At 45.9% G+C, this 20,365-nt stretch overlaps 1 protein-coding gene across 4 annotated transcripts in view; it reads left to right on the top strand.

Annotated features, from left to right (window-relative positions):
- The window catches only part of LOC122401634 (bifunctional heparan sulfate N-deacetylase/N-sulfotransferase), a 253,772-nt gene that overhangs the window by 140,942 nt on the left and 92,465 nt on the right, over positions 1 to 20,365 (top strand). The window contains exons 1-2 of one of the 4 annotated variants that reach the window (XM_043403876.1): positions 5,575 to 6,303; positions 7,667 to 7,762. The exons of 2 other annotated variants lie outside the window; for them this stretch is intronic. The gene's annotated coding sequence lies outside the window, so the exon portion shown is untranslated. Of the gene's footprint in view, positions 1 to 5,574; positions 6,304 to 7,666; positions 7,763 to 20,365 lie in introns of those variants that run through there. One more of the 4 variants, XM_043403873.1, reaches the window with a different exon arrangement.

The raw sequence follows: 20,365 nt of genomic DNA, 5'->3' as shown, positions 1-20,365 counted from the left end.
ATATGTTAAAATGGGCCTGACTAGCAGCTTGTAGCAGAGGATTTTTACATGTTTGTTTAGATCTTTAGAGTAAAATAATCTTTTATGGATAACGAAGGCTTTCTGTGCTTTTTGTAACTGTATGCTTATGTGTTGTGTATAGTTTAATTTGAAGTCTATGTTAATACCAAGATAGCGAACTATCTTTTTGTGGGGTACTTTAATATTTGTGTTGTTTGTTACGTGTAAGGAAAAGTGTTTTGAGTGTACTTTTACGTCTGAGTTTCTTGATATGTATGGTCTAGCAGGCCCTGCCTTAGACAACTGGGATATTGGGAAGTCGGTCGAGGATTGTACATATAGCAACCGAGGTGTCGGTCGAGCGCTTGTGAGAGCGCGGACCCCTCTGGTGGCGAGCATGGGAGGCGACGCCACATATACTACATATGCAGGGTGTTCGGTCACCTCTGGGAAAAATTTTAATGGGAGATTCTAGAGGCTAAAATAAGACGAAAATTAAGAATACCAATTTGTTGATGGAGGCTTCGTTAAAAAGTTATTAACGTTTAAAGTTCGGACTGTACTGAATTTTTTTCTCGAAAATGCGCAAGATTTCGGGGGTATGTCTATTCACCAAAAATGATTGTAATTGAACCCCGCAACCGAAAATAATTTTTCCAAAACGATTTGAAACTTTTTTTTTCCGTCAAAAAATGTAAGCACCTAATTAGATTTTCGGTAAGGAATTTTTTTCTCGAAAGTGCGTAGGATTTTGGGGGTATGTCTATTCAGCAAATATGATTGTAATTGACCCCCACAGCCGAAAATAATTTTTCTAGAACGATTTGAAATTTTTTTTTTCGTCGAATTTAGGCACGTAATAAGATTTTCGGTAAGGAATTTTTTTCTCGAAAGTGCCAACCAAGCACAACAACCACAGAGCCAAGGTATAGAGGGTACACGAACGAATCAAGTTTCTGGACTTTGTCCCGAATAGAAGACAAAGAAAATTTACAACAGAAGCGGCCTCGGTTGTTTCGTCTCCTGGCAAAAGATTACTCTTCCAAGTAGGGAAAGATGGAAGACGGCTAGGAGGAAATAGTATTCGATTACAGTCCCGTCAATTTCTGCGCGAAACATTTCGAGATAAGATTGATCGTTCGGTCGCGGTTCCTTTCGTGCTCGACGGGATCCGGTGGAAATTTCGCTGTTTACAGCAATTCCGCGCAAACTTGGTTCGGTTCGTTGACTCGTCTCGGAGCATCCCTCTTTCTCTCCGATGTCCCGGTCGAATATCCCGGTAACGAACATAACCCAGTTCCCCTTGGTCGATAAATACCCGAACGGTTAGAATCGACGACTCCTGGGATCTACGAGCAATCGCGAAGCCTCTGTCGGTGATTTTCTTACGAGCAACACCGGTTAACGAACTCGATCCCTGTCGTTTCGGTTCGCTCGGTCGGCGATACTCACCAGTCGCGTACCAGGGACTTGATTAAATCGTCCTCCGACATAATCTGCGTCTAGATCCCGATAACCGAACAGTAGTTACCAGTTTAGACAAGCTGCGGAGACGCCAGGGTAATTAGTTAATGTATCATTGCCCGACGAACTTGCTGCGATCGTCTGCGGGCGTGCAGACTACCCAGCCCGCAGCGATGAGGTTAATTTCCAGCCGAGTTTGTTGATAAATCAGACGCGCGTACGTGCACCCACCGTAGGCGTATAAACATCCGTGCGACGGCGCTTAATCGATCGCCGCTTAATGACTACGTACGATACATTTAGGACCACGGAAACGCGAAACGTAGCAAACGCCGAACCCCATCGACTCCCTTTCAAAATGGTAAGTGTTGATCGCTGGATCGGTAACCGTTATTTCGTTATTTTATTTTCTAAAATCTCCTTACTATTTATCGAAACCAGTAGATATCATCCTGCTCGTAATCGATAATAGTAACATGTAATCAATCGATCGATCATCCGTTGTGTTTGCACTGTTCGATGTTGCGTCGTTAGATACGATAAGCAACGATTCGAGCGTCTTTGTTTAATCGCCAAGCACGATGTCATGGATCAATACTACGAAAGGTATGCCCATTGCCAGACGCTCTATGGGTCTTGTATGGCGTCAAAGGGCGCATTTAATTAGCACCTATCGTACCTTTCGATGCGCCGTATCCCACTACGTTCGTCTGATCACACGTTCCGAGGTACTCGCGGTAAATGAGAAATACACCAAACGGGAAGTTAATTGCACATTTAGGTTGCTGGGACCTGTACAAAGTATTCACCTACATAAAAACCTACGGAACGATCTATCGAAACCGTCGTTGTGGAATTTCTCGATGGTTCAATCGTATCGGTCCAGCGTATTAGATCGAAAAGCGTCCAAGTGCGCGATCGCACCGAACGGCCATATACAATCGCTGTACCAATGGTCCTCTGTTATCCGGCAACAAAGAGACATCGGGGAAGTTTTTCTACACAAGGCTTCTTTCGAGCAAAAGTAAACGTAATCTTCGTTAAACTTCGAGTCGTACGTAGAAAGCTGGAATCGTATTTCTTCTCGGAGACAAATTTCTCGATTCTGATTGACATCGTGGATGAAAAATCTATGTACAAGACCGGGAATCGAAGGAAAATTTCTTGATCGATAGGAAGAGGGTCTGAACGAAGCAGATCGGTCGTTGGTCGAAAAGCATTGCTCGCATTGCTTCACTGTTCGCATCTGGATAGACGTTCGAAGCGTTCTAAGACGTGGGATGTCGACTTTAAAGAGAAAAGACAAATAAGACGAGCGACTCGTCTAGCGACAAAGGCGTCGGGTTGTTGCCAGTATGTACACGGACGACGTGGACGACGCGATCAGACCGGTTTGACGTTCCCCGGGAATACGTGGTTGAATTTCATTCTGGTATACGTGACGTTTTCAGTTTCCGCTTATTATGAGACACTGTATCGCGTTAACGGGAAGAACGGAGGTGCTCCAGCGTCTTAGGTTCTCGCGTTATTGTCGGGGATTCACGGTCGTTCCATTACGGCGAATCGGATGACATTGATGGAAGATTCAACGCAGGAAAAAGCCGTTCGTTTCTCGTTTTAACAAAAAACTCTCTTTACGAACGCGCGCGACGGTGTTCCTGCGATTTGAAATTCTTATCTCAATAATGTTTCTATTTGCGCAATACGGCTAACCGGGGAAGGGGCACGCGGAAAGTTTTCATTTCCTTCGTCGTGCCAGGCAAGGAGAAAAACGATTGTATCTTTGAGTAGCGAGTAAAAAAGAATTTCATTTCCTCTCGTAAACCTCCGGACAAGGAACGGTACGATACACGACTATATGTACTAGAAATAAGTTTCTTTGAGCCGACTTATGACTGTATATCTGGAGCAGTTCGTATAGCGTTTGGCACAGATTTTACAAAAAAAAAAACTTGCTACGTGGTCAACTTCCGCGTACTTATTTATTTAACGGGCGTATCATTTGGTAGAAAATGACCGAGTAAACGAGTAAACGAGTTTTAAAAATCGGGCCGAGAGTTCGCGTCACGACCTAACGCGTATCGTTTCTCCCGCGATGACGACAGTCGCGGAACAGATATCGGCGCTGGTATTCAGGCAAATAATTCGAGCAGTCCATTCCTAGTCGCGGTAACTAATATTTAGCCACGTAGTGGAAGTAAACGGTAGGTGAGTGGCGTTGGTTTCCCTGCCTATAAAACGTAAAAGACGAAGGATGCCAGAAGCGGAGGCGTTGCGAAACGCATCGAGAGAAAGAGAGAGATCGGGGATTCAAGTAACATCTGCCAAGCAGGCTGATTTCCAACCAACGATAAGACTACGAAACGCATCCGACCTGGTATAACCGCACTGGAATTCATTAGTTAACCCCGTGCACAGCACCGGGCACCATTTCCAGAGACTCGTTTCGCGGCGCTGCTCGCGAGCTACTGTGTTCAACCGGGAATTGTATCGTTAAAGAATTCAACGGGACGAGAAAGGGTTGCTCGCTCGAACAGGAGAGGGAAAATGTTTTCTAAGGGCGAATAGAAGAAGCGATAAGGACGAAGCGTTGCACGATCTTGGGGGAAGCTGCGCGGCTCCAAGGGCTCCCTGTATCTTTCATCGGTGCTTTTCAAAATATAATTAATCGTTCGTGACTCGAACCCCGTGGCTGCGTATTCGATATTTCCCGCGTACGAAATGCATTTAACCAGTAAATACGTATGCCTACGCCATGCTTATCTTCGTTGGTTGTACGGAAAATGTTTGAACGATGTCTTTGTCAGGTTTGCACGGGCGTGCAACGCCTTCTGCAAATAGTGCCAGTGCTAAATGTACACGGATACAACCGTGTACATATAGCAACGATAATTCCGAGTAGTATGGACATAGTTACATCTGTTCTTCGAAATAAGGAAAAGGAGCAGGACTACGGCATATCTTTTTAGATACTGTACCTAAACCGTCATGTACTGAAACTGTATGTACATTCGCAAACATATTTATCCATTCGCGCGTGCGCAGCTGCTACAACCGATATTTACCTACTGATTTACAAGTCTTGTTACTTTCCAATATATAAATGAAATATTGTAATCGCGTTTTAAATAAGAGTCGACAAAAGATGGTTCTGTTGGGAAATTAAACACTGTACAAGGTAATATCAACGAGATAATTGATTTGGAAAACTTGTCAAGTATCGGTCTCGTATATCGGGAACCGTATCTCTCATTATTTGCGTTCGTGTTTGTAGAAATCGACGGTAGTCTGGTCGAATGCGTTCGCCCCAGGCACAGCGGAGCGCGCCTATCCTATATCCGACAAACTTCCAAAACTCGATTTTCTGGGAAGCGGTACCTCGTGCAAAAAATGTCCAGTTTTTCTTTTTTTTACGAGAAATAATCCTCTTTTCGAACGTACTACGAATGGCGTCCTATAGTGTACATACGTAGTATGTATACGAGTAATCTGCGCGTCGACGATAACTATACCGAGAAAAATATGCAACTAGCGTCGTATGTGTAAATGATTCGTCGGTGATCGAGCTCCGAAGCACTTCAAAGAGCGATCCGGCCGGAGGTGCACGTATCTCATCCCCGGCAGCGGTTTCTTAACGAGCTGCTTCGTTCATCTCTCACGTACGAGTCGCTCGGTATTCGCGAGGGCCGCAATCGGCTCGCCGTGAGTGCAAGCGCGTAGTACATCAATATGAGGATCGCGGAGCGATGCGTTTGGGCGCGACCGCGTGCCGCGACTGATAGTCTGCGCATGCGTCGCATTCCCGTTTCCTCGTTCTCCGTCCGACGCGCGACGCTCGGTCGCTTCTCCTACTCGCTCCGACTCTGTTTCGCTGGCTGACGGCGCGGCGTCGGCGGCGGGGATAGGTACTTCGGTCGAAGTTCGCGGTGGGACGCGAAGGGTCGCGCGTACGGTTAATAGTGGGGAGAAAAGGGTCGAAGGCACGTGAGGGGAAATACGAGGAACGGATGGCAGGGGAACGGGACGATGGTCTGTCGGCCGCGGGAAGGAAAGGAGAGGGTGCTCCCGTGGTCGGGCGATGCCACTCAACTGAATCCCCGCTCTGTCCTCGCGGCAGTCTGACGCCGGTCGCGCAGTCAGCATGGCTGAATTTTCTTGCTGTTTTTCGCCGGTTCTACCGTGCTGAAGACCAAACGGAGTCTCCCGTGTTTCGGTAGGTGGTGCGTGATGTCAGTGTAGCTCACGATCGAGAAGAAACGAATCGCGATCAAGTGTTGTACGTGTGCTACGTATCTCTCTGCCCGCGAACGATGCGAACGAAACAGACGCCAGATGTTCGAACCTAACCTCCAAAGACAAAGATGAACCGAGGCATTACTCTTGTTCTTTCGCGGTCGCGGTGACGCAGAGATAGCTGCTTCTCGTGTCCATGGCGCGTCGCGAAACGTTTCGTGCGTGTGTTGCTTGGTGCTACTGATCGCTCCTCGAGTACGTGATTTTTCCGTGATCGCGCCTAAAGTGCGTCGCGTGACAACCGTACGGTCGTGTGTCTTTGAACCGAGACAAGGACGGAAAAGGCGAAAAGAACGGAAGGGACGCGGAACACTACTGTTCGTCCGGCTGTACGACGATCGAAAGAGCGAGAGAGGAACGAGGAACGAGGAGAGAGTTGGAAAAGGGACTCGGTCGACAACAAACCCTCGGCCACGAACCGAGAGAAAGGTTTCTCGGAAATTTTGCTTCCTGGAAGGCGGGCTAGCTGAGATGGTGTTTTTAACCTGGGCCAGCCGGTGCCACGAGTTTTCCACAATTACTTCTTCTTCTTCTTCTTCTTCACCGGTGAGATTTCACGATCACATTTGTGCACGCTTCGAAAAAAACCATGGAAAATTTCCGTGTTTCTCGCGCGCTCGGTCTCGCATGCCGAGATGTCTCTACGTGCGGCGCGGCGTCTGGCCGTCGGCGCACATAATTCTCACAAGCAAAAAGAAGAGCCATGTGTGTACGTCGGCCGGGGCCGAGTGTAAACAAGCGCGGCCCGTTTAAATGCCTCTACGTATCGGTGGTTCGTTGCTATTCGTTCGATGAAATTTCGCCAAATTTCTCCTTTAAATTTATTCCTTGGATTCTGATCGAGGATCGAACGAGGTTTCAACAGTTTAGCCGAGTTGCTTGTTTACAAATTTACTAACGAAAATATAACTGTCAGAGCCGCGATAACCTAGATAGGTCTCGTTTTTCTCGCCTGTCTATTCAACGTATTTAGTTTCATGTAAAGCGAAGAAACGACAGTATATATTTGTATGCATCGTCGACATTTACGCTCGTTTACATATAAATGGTGTCACGTGGTGACGAGAACAGAAAGGTTACTTATATCGAGACCCGATCGTTCTATCGCTTTTCGAGTAAAAATCGTTGCAGCTAAAACTGCTAATATTATTCTCGACGCGTTCCGCGAACACGTGATTATCCTCGTGCCCGTGGCTAGAACTTATCGGTCAAATTATATAGTGACGCGTACATTTTTCATGGTCATCGTTACACGAACCAGCAACGAACTGCTTAGACGTGGAATTTGAACGCTCCAAAATGAAACATAAGATTCAGAACTTTAAAATCCTATGCAAATGAAATTTAAAACCTTATAACGTGTCATAAATATCTCGATGCAAACTCGAGAAAAATATAAAACACTCCAAAAATTGGAGCACTGATAGAACCACTTATCGACCATCGTTTTTTGATTAATTTGTCATCCAAACAGTTAACATGCTATGCTAACAATCTTTTACCGGGAAACAGGATGTACTTGGACAAATAACTCTTCGGTATGTTATCGTAAACTATTCTTGCATATTTATATTATTCGATCGGTCGGTTAAGATTAGCTCTCATACTTTTCGTTATGAAATTATAATTTTCATTCCCTCTTGATAGAACAATAGTATCTCATTGTTTCGACTATGTAGGAAACATTAGCTAGTCTTTGTATTTAAACTCGGTACATTCTGAAAACGAATGTCTATGATTTAAAAAAATAAATTCTTAAGAAGTCTTCCGATAACTTAAGAGAAACGTGTGATTTTTGGGAATTTTTTCCGAAGAAACTGTCGAGTAAATATTAAATTCATATCGGTCAATGTGTTTGCTATACGTTCAAGTATATTTAGTAATCTTTTGGTCAATTTCGCTTGCGCAGGTGTATGGGTGAAGACACTTCGGCAGTGGCGCATTCGCTTGGTTTGTATTACTTACGTAACGCGTCACGCCTCATCGAAGAATGGTGTGTAAAACGGTATGTTGTTGTTAGAAAATGAAACATAGTTGAATCTTTATAGATGCTACCATTGCTTTCGTAGTAATTTAAATAACGGGCTTGCTTTCGTGTTTAAACAGCTGAAGATTCTATCGATGAACGGAACGCAGAAATTTGGAACGCGCGAGCAGCTTAGTTTTAATATATCACCACATTTTTCCCTATCGAACGATGTAATTACTTTGGCTCGTTACCAAATTATGAATAAAACACGTCGAACGATCCAAAGTTACCGAATCTTGAACGATTGTTACTCGATGCATTGCGCCGCGTGTATATCAATTTCGTTATTAGAACTTTCGTCACGACTACTACGTTTTTAACGCCAGTTTTATGGTCACCGTTTTGTATTTAGCATAGAATAGAAAATAAAAGAATAGAATGGAGTAGCAAAGAGTTTTGTTGCACACTGCGATCTCGTACACCTTCGTTCAGCTTCTCTTTACGAGCGTTGCGAGATGTTGTAACGCGAAAATGACAATCTGAATGCGAAATTAGATGCGCGACGCTTTAATACGCGACACGATGGCATTCGACTATGAAAGATGCATCAGAAACAGGGATGAACTCGAGAGTACGAAGACCTCCTTCGATTTCCCCCAAGAAAAATCGTTGAAACGCAAAGCTCTCGAAGCATCGAGGGGCAAAATCTTGAGCGTTTGCGATTCAAGGGTCTCTTAGGCATAAACGATGTCAGGAATCGCTGTCAAAATATTTCCGCGATATTCATCAAACTTTAGACTAATATTATCTATAAATTATGTTATGCCCCATAATTTCTAACGTGTAACATCTAACGTAAATATACGGTGTATTTATTATCATTGGGAGCTTTGCGTTTCGATCGTGGCCATATGTCGTCGGATATTCTGATCACAAACTACTTGTTATTATACTAAATTAATTGAGAGGACTTGTAACTGTTTCGAACAACGTGTATGTATTTAATAATGTTCCCTTTTAGCGCGAGCGAGTAACTATTTTTTATCAAATGATTCGTAAAAAGATTTGTCCGATATCAGAGAAATTTAACACTTGTCACGAGATTTGCTTGCAAGACGCATATTCCCGGTGGCGAGGTCGTCTTTAAACAGCGCTCGTCTTTAATACAGCCCCGCACGAACGAACCCTCACTGGGATCTACGCTGCGGGGATATAGTAAAAATTCCACATCTGCGGGGTACTCCGTAGAGGGAAAGATGGAGAGGCGGAGGTTGAAGGGAGAGAATACTAATAGTGACGCGTGGGAGGAAACTTTAGATATCGTTTGTAGTCGGAGAGGAACGTCCAAGTACGGCGTTAAAATTGCCCCTATTTCGGAGTAACGTCGTATACAGGATGTTTGGCCACCCCTGGGAAAAATTTTAATGGGGGATTCTAGAGGCCAAAATAATACGAAAATCAAGAATACCAATTTGTTGGTGGAGGCTTCGTTATAAAGTTATTAACAATTCAATTCAAAAATTTCAAATCGTTCTGGAAAAATTATTTTCGGTTGCAAGGGTCGATTACAATCATTTTTGGTCAATAGCCATACCCTCGAAATCCTACGCACTTTCGAGAAAAAAATTCGAGAGTGCGTGAAATTTTTAGACAAAATTAAAAAATTTCAAATCTTTCTAAAAAAATTATTTTTGATTGCGGGGGTCAATTACAATCATTTTTGGTGAATAGCCATAACCCTGAAATCCTTCGCATTTTCGAGAAAAAAATTCAGTACTTGCGGAACTTTAAACGTTAATAACTTTTTAACAAAGCCTCCATCAACAAATTGGTATTCTTGATTTTCGTCTTATTTTGGCCTCTAGAATCCCTCATTAAAATTTTTCCTAAGGTAGGTGAACACCCTGTATACCACTCTGATGCGTACGAGGAATACGCTCGAGCAAAAAGGAAAGTGAAAAATTACCAAAATTCGGTCGGTAGAGAATATTTCGAAAACGAAATCCAACGATATCGCGTCACTTGAAACGTCCAGCAGCGATTCGTCGAGGGAAAATGTTGTCTTTTTTGTAGCAAGTTCCTGGGCGTTGAAAAAGTTTTCAAAAAAAAGTCAACGCCTTATTAGACGACAAGTTTTTCTATTTCTGTTTAACACACGCTCCAACACGCTCGACCGTGATGCTGCAACGATTTTATGTGGCGCCCGTAGTTTTTTACGAACGTTTTACCTCTCGAGTTGTTTACCGTTTCCGTTAATGAGCCAACAACCCAGTTTCCTCGAAGATTTTCGTGCAACTACGGAAACTCGCGCTCAAATTTATACTGTTCGACTATTTTTGCGCGACATTTTCTGCACGCGTAAAAAGTTACGCTTGACTACGCTACGATTCCCTCCACTGTCGTTTTCGTCATCGTTTGTCGAATCGGTAACAAAAGAATCGAACAATTTTTTATTCAAAGAATAACGTAAGATATAAATAAACGAACATGTACATGATCGAAACTTATTATTTAAAATGTTCGAACGTGGACTATTCCGAATTTGGATAACCCCTTAACGCGATATTCATGCAGCGTTACCGTGAATTACGTTTGAGCCCGATAACCTTATCCCGGTCGCGTTCATTCTGAATGGAAGGACAGAGAAGAACGCTCGCAATCGGTGCCCGGCTATGCGGAGTTGGTCCTCCGGAACTACGGATCCTTTCGGGAGGAATTACGACCGATCGACCAGGACTTTTGGCCGGTGATCTTAATAATTGCATTCCTGGTTCGCTAAATGTCGCCGTATTTGTGGAATTTCTGCTCGCCGTCGACGTACTTGGGCAAATTTTGTTATCAACGCATCCGAAAGACACCAGCGTACTAACCCCGTTCGCTCGCAGGACTTTGGAGACTCGGCTACTATCGTCTCTAAAGATAGAAATTGCCTGGAATTCCAACACCGCGATCTGCACAATATATCTTTGTTTGCGAGTTACAATTTAAAACTAGAGACGAGCAGTACGGTTCATATTGTACGCACAATCGTTGCGTTTAAATATTTAGACATCGTAGAATGAAACAATATTTAACTTTTCGCATACTTTCAGCCGTAGCGGAAACCCAGCACGTACCGAGGTTCGTTTATATTTGAAAAATTTGCCGGTGGTTAGGATGCTTTTCAAAATATAAAAAAGTGTTGGTCTGTAGTCGGAACTATCTCGTAAAAAAAGATTGTATTCCGTATACCTCACCGTGACAGTAACTAGGTCTCCCATAACTCGCGAAGACGCGTTTCTCCAAGTTTCTCTCCAACAAGATTCGCTCGTTCTTCTTGCTTTAGTTTCTTAGTCAGAGTTTTTCCTCTCTGTTTGAAGGAGCGCGTGCTTGGAGTGTTCCTTTCACGGTCATCTTCGACTCGAAAGTTTCACGGCGACGCGATGCGAAAAGTTTGAATGGTTTTCTTTAGCGAGTCTAGCCGGAGACGTTTTATCCGCTACATGCAAATCCCTAGCGTTTCCCGCACACGAGAGTATTCACCGCGTTTGTCGGCCGCTTTGACCCCCCGACTCGAGATTTCGTCAGAGGTAATCGAGTCCCGTTCTATCGCGCTAAACGATTTCGACTCTTCCGAGCTCCACCTCGAACGAGAATATTTCCTGTTATTATATTCTCCAAACTAATTCGCTTTAACGCGTAAGAAAAGAACGTCTCGAAAGTATCGTAGAACGTTCCCGTGATGGGCTCTCGACGATAAAGCTTACTTCCAAATTACTTTTACGCTTTTCTGCAATTTCCATATACGAAAGAAATCCACGTACCATCAGCCTCTAGGAAAAATAAACGTTTCCACGTAGCCAGCATAATTACAAGCCGGGATGACAGCGTGATTATCGTAAAGAGAAGGCGTGATCTTAAGAAACGACAGCAATTAGACGGCACCGCGTGTCCTCGATATTTGAGAAGCGCGTTCTCTCTTCCATAATTATGTTTGTCTTGAGATGCGTACGACGTTGACACCGATGATTACGAAATTAAATGCGCGTGGTACAGAGGCACGTTGCTAGAGGCAATATCACCAGCTACGACCTCGTTTTAACATGTTTCGTTCGAACGCGTCCAACCGGCGCAGCGTCGCGAGATCGTTCTCGTCGCCTCGATCAATGATCGAGCGATCCAGCCAACGCGACGCTCTATGCAAAACGCGGATATATCCGGCCGCGGCACGACGCCAATTAGGTAGTCGTACAACGTGTTAATCGCGACCAATAAGGTGTAATGATACGCGACGAATGGATTTGCAACGAGCTTTCCTTTGTCCGCGGACACCGTCGACGTTGGCGTTGCGACTTTGTCGTTCCGGAGTAGATTGTTCGTGCAACACAAACTTCTCTATTTGTAATTCGTACTTCGATCCGTTACCGTTGAACCGAAAAATTCTGGAACGTTTTGCACCGTGTGTCTCGTCGGACGTACCAACTGAAACGAACAGTTTGAAATAGTCCGTTTTGGCAGGGTGCAGAGGGGCCACGGCGGAGTGTATAATCTTCCGTTGTCGGCCGTCTTTCTCCGAGCGCACAAAAGGCTCGTTCGCGCGAAAAACGAAAAGACGCTTAATTCAAAGGCACCCGATGAAATATCGAGCTTGTATCCCGTCGGCTCGATTTGACCCTTTGAAATAACCATCCGGAGCGGGCTGATAGCTTCGATCGGGAAGCGAACGAGTTCCTGGCCAGCCGATCGGTCCAGTAAAACGGAAAAAGAGCCAGGAAACGGGGACAAGGAACCAGAGGGCGAAACGGAGAAGGAAACGTACGCGCGAGCGGGACGAAAGAAGAGAAGCTGCGACCGGAACACGAAAGCAACGCGCATACCTGGCGTGCATCGACTACCTGCCCTGGGTTAACTCCGTCGCGTACCGTTCCCACCAACCGTAACTCTGTTGATTTCCTCGCCCTCGGTCGTTGCCTCACGCCCAGGGTAAAATCGAAGAATTCGCTGACTAAGCCAGCGACTCTTCGCGCCTTTCAGCAGCGACATTTTCCGTGCTACGACCTTCTACCTACCTTCGTAAAAACGTCCCTTCCGCGAAAATAACAGGAAAAAGAAAAAAAAATATGTTTCTTCTCCCGAAGCCAATACACACTGCCAGGCGGCGTAGGCATATCGCACGATCGCACCGCCGGTTATTTATAGTTGGAATCAAAGCCATGAATTGGCGCAACGTTGATTTTCTTGAATTAAATAATCATAGATTCTATCGACGGAGCACAAGGTTCGGATTGTTGGCCGGCCGAGGATTTCTAACCAAGATTGCACGCGCCTCGCCTAATTTTAGAGCTTATAGCCGTCGAGAATTTTCCACGTACGGGTCGAACGAAGAAACTCACGAGTCGCGCGTGAAATTGCTGCCGAATCGAGTTTCATCCGATGTTTTAAATCGTCGAATCGTATTAGATCTAGCCTAATGCATCGTTAATCATTATCGGGATATCGTCAACGTCCGACTGCACCGCGGATTTAGAGACATCGATCCACACGATCTATCCGACCAATTCGACCGTGCGACGTCATTGCACGATAATTCGTATTAACGAACACGTTAATACGAACTTTATCAAACACAGCAATGCGATCGACAGACTGATATTATGCCTTACTCGCGGACCGCAACAGGCGATTAGGTTTGCAAATTACACTCGGTTCGCGGTGGCAATCCATTGCAGCCGTCGATTACCCAAAACGTAATTAAATTTTACAACGAGATTGATTTAGAACACTGCCACCATTTTCCAATTTCTTTGTACGATTTCATCGTTTCGTTCGTTTTTCGACACGCTGCATATACAACATATGTGATTCGGGGGCTCCTGCAATATAGAATGCATAATATAAAGGTGAAAATACGATGTAAGAAATATAAGTCTTATCGATCGATATAAACCCTACGTTATTGCCGCGAACATTCAAACAGTGCCACTAGATATTCTTGTACAGGATATCGGAAACCAATGTCCGTAGTTAAATGTTTTAGAAGGTTCTAAACGAAACGACCAAATTTCGTTCCTCTACCGAATCAGCATTCGCGCGTGTAAACGAGTGATTTCCTCGATCGCGGAACCTTACGCAACCCTATATACGTTACACCGCGCCATCTCTCGTTTCGATAAATCGAGAACCGTGGGGGCGTGCTGGCGAGCCGGATGTCCGAGGTATAGTCGCGAATCAGCGAACGAGATAGAAAGTAAAGAGAACGGCGGTTGCTCCGTACACGAAGAAAATACGTTCCGTCGAAGTCAAAGAGAACCGATCACTATAGAAGAGAAAAGTTTTTGGCAATCCGGTCTATTTAAAAGCGTTACGATGCCGACGGTTGGACCTAACGTCGTCGGCGGTGTACGGTTAAGTAACCGGTGATGTAACGATGCGATTCAACCTCTTTCCCTATCCTCTTTGTTCCCGGGTCGAAGAGAAAGACCGCGACTAGTCGTGCTAGGAGGAGAGGCAGCGGTATAGCGCAGTCAATTGGACGAAACTACCGAGGGAGCTGTTCCTAACGCATCGGGGATGATGTAACGGAGGAGTAGCGGAGCACAGCTGCACCGACAACGCGACTACCTGCCTTGGACGAATCGAACCATTCCAAGATATCCTCGCTACTCCTTTATCTCTCTCTCTAGCCAGTTTTCTCTATTGTATTTAAGCCCGCCGTAAGAACCGATACAATCGAAACCCATCGTTTAGCTCGTTTCGAACGAAAGTAATTAGGGAACAGGGAACTTAGCGCCATCTTGATCGGGTCGTATATTTCGTCCATTGTACGTTCGCTACAGCGTCTGTGGGTTAACGAAGAACGCGAGAAAGAGAGAGTGAAAGGCTGGCGCAGGCGTGGGTGGATCGAGTAACGAGGGCATTGCCAGATCCGTTGGACGTACGTAGTAGGTAGAAAAACTAACCGAATCACCGCAGCATCGGATTGGTTTCAATTACCGAGGGCTACTCCGTGATCGCGGATCATCCGAGCCCCTCTTGGAATCGGTCGTTGCTAGTTTTTCGCAGTCGGCGAAGTTAGGGAGAGAGGCAGTCGCGGCGTTCGGAATCGGTTCGCTCGGAAACTGTAATCCACGCGGAAGCGTTGCAAAAGCCGACCGGTTTCAATTACGCTCTCTATCGCCCACGTTTCACCGAGTCGCGCGCGTACGTAACCGGTTTACGATTAGGCGTGCCAGCGCGAGTTGTAAATGTAGTCGTTAAGCCGATCCCTCTCGCTCGCGTCCGCGCTCGCGAAACGTTTTCAGTATGTACGTTTCGGAACGAACGAACCAACCGACGACGACTCCGTCCGTCTATACTCCCAACGATCGATCTTTCGTTACGCTTTCGCGGTTGATCGATCAACGGACTATTCGCACCGTTTTATGCTTTTATTTTTTATCCGCGTAATCATGCATGCTCGCGCGTTACGAACCACGCGCGTCAAAGGGTCTCGCTTCCAGCGAGGCGAGCGAACGAGAAGCATTATTCGCGAGCCTCCACGCGATTCGTCTTTAACCGCTCGAACGAGCATTATCTTTGCTCGTCGATTCGAGCTGTACGAATTACATAGATAGACAATGCATCCTTTACTCTTATGCACAAAGAACATTGATAATCGTCGAACCTTTGCTGGAACGGGGATCGATGGGAAGCCGAAAGGCGGAGAACGTCACGGTAATAAAATGTCATAATTTACCGAAGGAACGTCGTTCGAAATAGATAAATAAAGCAGACATCGGTTGGCCGGTGAAGGAGAGAGATATTATTACCGCACGATCGCGTAAGGAATATTAAGGTGGACCGGTGGTCGCAGATTAGCCTCGTAAATCTTGGCGGTTTCGGCTCGAGCGTGCATTCGTGGAATAGAAAAATGTACCTTAAGGTTGGGACATTTATTTATTGCCAACCAGTGATACCCGGGCAAGCCAAGCTAGTTATCCTAATACCGTCGTAAATCCTATCGCGGTAACGCTCGATGCGCCGGTGCTGCGTCTCCGGGTTCCGCGAAACTTTTTGGCTCGCGTAAATAACGCGTGAAATATTCTCTACCGAAGCCGGCGGGTATACGGAGTAGAAATTACCCGGCCGAAACCGAGTCGAGTCGAGTCGAGTCGAGTCGAGCCTCTGGCTGGCCGCTTTGACGCGCGACCAACGAACAACGAAGCATGCGCGAACAGCGAAATGAGAAGGACGTAACGAGCTTTGTCGCCGCGGATGTCGAAGCCAAGAGTCGTCTCCGGCAACTTCCGTGGTAGAATACTCGGGACAATAGTTGAGCGGCGCGAAATGCAAATAGCGTGTAGCTGGTTACGGAGCGGTTGTCGACCGTGTCGGTCTCATAATTCGACGAAACTTGGACTCGACGCCACGCCGCGGCCTTTGACCGAGAATCTTGTCGCGATTCGAGGACGACGCTCCTCGAGTCTTCGAGAAAGCAACAAGCTTTCTCCCAGCCTCGCTATCTAATTCCATCTAAGCGACAACTTGTAATTGCACGCGTCGAACGTTCGAATTCTTGACCGATGATCGCGAATTATAATTACAACGAACACTGTTACGTGCAACGATCAAAACAAAATTTGTTCGTTCGTGGCCTAGTTTCCGAGAAAATAAACTTTTCAAGTTTATGGGACACGCGTCGAGTATCGTAAGAGTTGGGCTCAAGCGCAAGTAGAAACGGCGTTTACTGGACAGACGCGCCGCCAGTCGACTCCTATCCGATCGCACGCACATGTGTCCGACAAATTATAGCTTTCTTTAAAAATAAATCCAATCGTTCGGATTTACCCGAGTTATTGCACGATATGTAAAATTCAACGTGCTCAGCGAGTGGCTCGAAAGTTGCCGATTCGAAAAAGAGGAGGTTCGTGCGCATCGCGTCGTTTCTTTGCAACGTATCAGAGCGTTCTAATCTTGGATTCTTTTGGCGGTCTCTCGACCGTCGAATAGAATCGTCTCTCGACGAAACAAAGTCGAGAAGGTCTTTTTCCGTTTCGCTGCGCTTTCTGGGCCGTGTCAGTGGGTCACTTTTCCGCGTTACTTTTACGCTCGCCCCCGCAGCGAAACGGCACGTGACCCGTTTCTCCGCTCAGTACCGCGTCATCGCTCGCAATATTCTTGGCAAACGTCCAGCTCGATTAACGCGTAAGTCACCGATTGATACCCAGGCGTCGTCGTAGCCCGTTTCCCCGGAGAACCATCCAGGTTTCCCGAGAGACGTGATTTACGACGAATGTCGTGCGTCGATCGGATTAAACGTTCGGTATATGGAGACCTTGTCGATACAGTGGTTGTACGCGGAGGTACAGAGATTGTTCCTGCACCGAATACACGATCTTTGGTACTGGTACGATCAGATCGTGTATTATCAAGTGGCGCGAAGATTATAAGATATTAAGCGTCATTTACAAGTACGGAAGAGCCTGATATTATCCACCTTCCTAAACTAAGTAAACGCGTAGAGGAACATTTGTAAATAGAATTACACTTGTAATTCTGTGGTTAAAGAGCAGAGAACCGAGACGAGAGACCCTCGGTACGCTCGAGGTAACGCTTATCATTCTGGAAAAAGAATCAAGGACAATCACGTGTTATCTACTAGTGTTTGTTTGTAGCAACAAATACCACGTGTTTCGTAGATAGTTCGATTGCAATATCCTCGAAAATACATAGTAAAACTTATCTTTTCGTTATCGACGATAGCGGTTCGAGCGCAATCTTTTAAATACATACTACAATCTGTACGTAGCGGTACCATCGATACTTGGATCGAGTATCGTTCCCTATAAAAATTTATGCGTATAAATCGCGACGGTATTCACCGATATTAGAAACGCTTAAAAAGTAAGTTTCGACTCGCGTCGATACGTATGTATAGAGAAATTTTAGAAACCATCGAATCCAGCCACGACCATTTATCATTTTAGCATAATACTGGTTTCCCCCGGTTCTATCGGTCGCCAAAATCTTGTAATACCAAACGATGGTGATTTATAAGTTGTATCGTTAGAGGTTTTATCGCGACTCGTTCCGGCGAACCAAAACTAATCGGAACGCTAACGGCAGATATTCATCGATCCGAACGTAATAACGCACCGATCGATCAGATCGATACACGAGTCAGACAATTGCCAGCAGCGTCGATGTAATCCTACGAGGATGGACCGAAGTCATGGAACGTGATTCACGCGGCGTGACGTGATCGGATTAAACCTAACGGTTGGTCCACAGCCTCTGCCAATACCATTGGTTCGTACACCGCAGAAGTTATATCGTGGCAGCACTCGACGCGTTATCGGCGAGACCGTGGACGTCGCCAATATCTTGACTGTACGTTGCATACTATAGTCGCTAGCGCGCGGGGAGGATTGCAGCGTGTTATCGATAATCAGACCCAAGTTCTCTCTTGTTGCGGTGGACCTACGAACTCGCAGACATCCTCGGTTTCACGACCCGCTTAATACGCATCGCCATGCGATCGGCCGATCATGACGCCAGCAAATTCACTTAAAGGAACCGTTGAACAACTTCCTGGAGAAACAGACTGAACATAGGATACTCAATTTACAAAACGTTCTTATATTTTATACATTTCTTAACAGAGAAGCGTAACGTAAGATTACAAACGCATTCTACCGACAAAATTTCTCTCGGTTGTTGTTTCTTTTCGAGTCTTTCGATGCATTCGAGCAGCCAATTCGCGGCAACGCGTTGGAAGCGCCATACAAATCGACGAGTCGTTTGGAAATTTTGATCGATCGTATTACCCTCGTCGAAACGTGGCAAAGTTAAAACCATCGAAGCAAATGTATCCAACGATGTACGCGACCCGAATCGATTAATCTGGGCGTCACGTGTCACCAACCATCCCCATAACGATCACGCGCGAATGAGACGAAGTCCGTTGTATGCGATTTACGTATCCGACTGTACCTTACCGATCGAGCACGATAACGTTTCGTCGGGGCAATTATTTTGCCGCGGCAGCGTGTCACCGATTACCATAACGATTCGTTACACGCTCTATTCGTTTCGACTTAATTACGTTGTCTTCCAACTTGGCCATTTTCCCTCTCGTAATTAGTGGTTCGTACTCTTGACTAATCGACGTCCTCGCATCGTATCGTCCCATCCAACTCCGCGAGTCGCGGGATTCGACCAAGTTGCCCAGACACCAGACACCAGACACCGATCCAACCCTGTAGTCTTTGAGTTTTAATAAAAAGACCCGCGAAGATCGATCGCGAACCGTCAATGGCGTCCCGTGAAACTCTCTATTGCAGCGTCGTCGCGTTAACGAGTCGATCGCGATCGATACGACAGCCGTTAACGTGCAATTAAAACGACAGCAGAACCAATGGGTAAAATTCGAGACGTCGATGGCGTTCGATTATGTACTCGGTGCTGATAGGCGGTTCGCGAACCCACGCGCATACTTGACGTCAAGGCTGCATGCGAGACACGCAGCCTAATTACGATTTATTAATGCGTTTAATTATCGACGCGCGCGACGTTTGTTCGAGGATGACGGTCGTTTATTCGATGACAATTGATGCGCATTAAATTTTCGTCGATCGTGCTTCTGTACCGACATCTTTCGGATTGATAATAAGGAGTCGTCGCCTCGTGAAAACGAGGCATTGTTTCTAACACGTTCGGAAGATAACGCACGCTCCTATCAACGGTTTCTTTTTATATTACTTTACGTGACGAAAGACATGTTTTCGCGACGAGCAACGTAGAAAATAACGTGATAATTAGCGAAGAAGCAACGAGTTTCTATCGGAATGCTCGACTTGTTCGTTTCACGTTTACCGGTTCATCGAAATCATTACGATATCGTTCTCGTCCCAGTCGACCAACTTCCGACGGTCATTTTTCCGTGGCTCGGATCGATGGTCGATCTCCCGCGTAATCGAGATCTCTTTCCGGCCGCGCGCTGGAAATCTCTCATTTCCTTTTATCCTTCTCTCGACGCTTTCCCTGTTGACACTTTTCCTCCGGGCGAACTCGCCCTTGTTCCCTCGACCTCGTCGATATATTTCCTCGTTGGCATCGATCAGCCGGCACTTTATCACGGTGAAACGTGTGCGCCGCGCTTTATCGTCGAGCCGCATTATGGTGATACGCCGCCGCGCGGTTTTGCCGGCATCAATTGCCATTCAAATCCCCGTCGATGGTGCACCGGGCAGGCTGACTGTCGTCGATGACGTTGAACATTTTCAAGAAAAAGAGAAACTGTCGCTTGTACCGTGTTCGTTGATCGGGTTTCCGATCGAAGACGCTTCTCAACATTTTCCCGATATTAACCAAAAATATTAATCCTCGCTCGACCCATACGATACGATTTTGCGGATATACTCGATTCTATATAGGATAGAGCAGCGCAGCGGCGGATTTGAAATACTTGGCACGGTTGCTATCGTGAACGTATGCACGCGTAGGTAGCGCGATATCTAGCGACGTAAACTATGGTGTTTCACCATGGAATTAAAAAGAAAACAACGCGTTCCAGTCTGTTGGACGGTTTTCCAGCAACGGATACCTGAAACAAAAACGGCAACATATAACACGAAAAACGTAACCGATTGTTTCAAGGACGAGGAGAAACGCGAAATTCCT

This window comes from Colletes gigas, unplaced genomic scaffold (assembly GCF_013123115.1).
Source record: "Colletes gigas isolate AHSC1104 unplaced genomic scaffold, ASM1312311v1 Colletes_gigas_Sc00026, whole genome shotgun sequence".
Taxonomy (NCBI): Eukaryota; Metazoa; Arthropoda; class Insecta; order Hymenoptera; family Colletidae; genus Colletes; species Colletes gigas.
The sequence above is the reverse complement of the archived record's forward strand: the minus strand, read 5'-3'. Positions and strand labels throughout refer to the sequence as shown.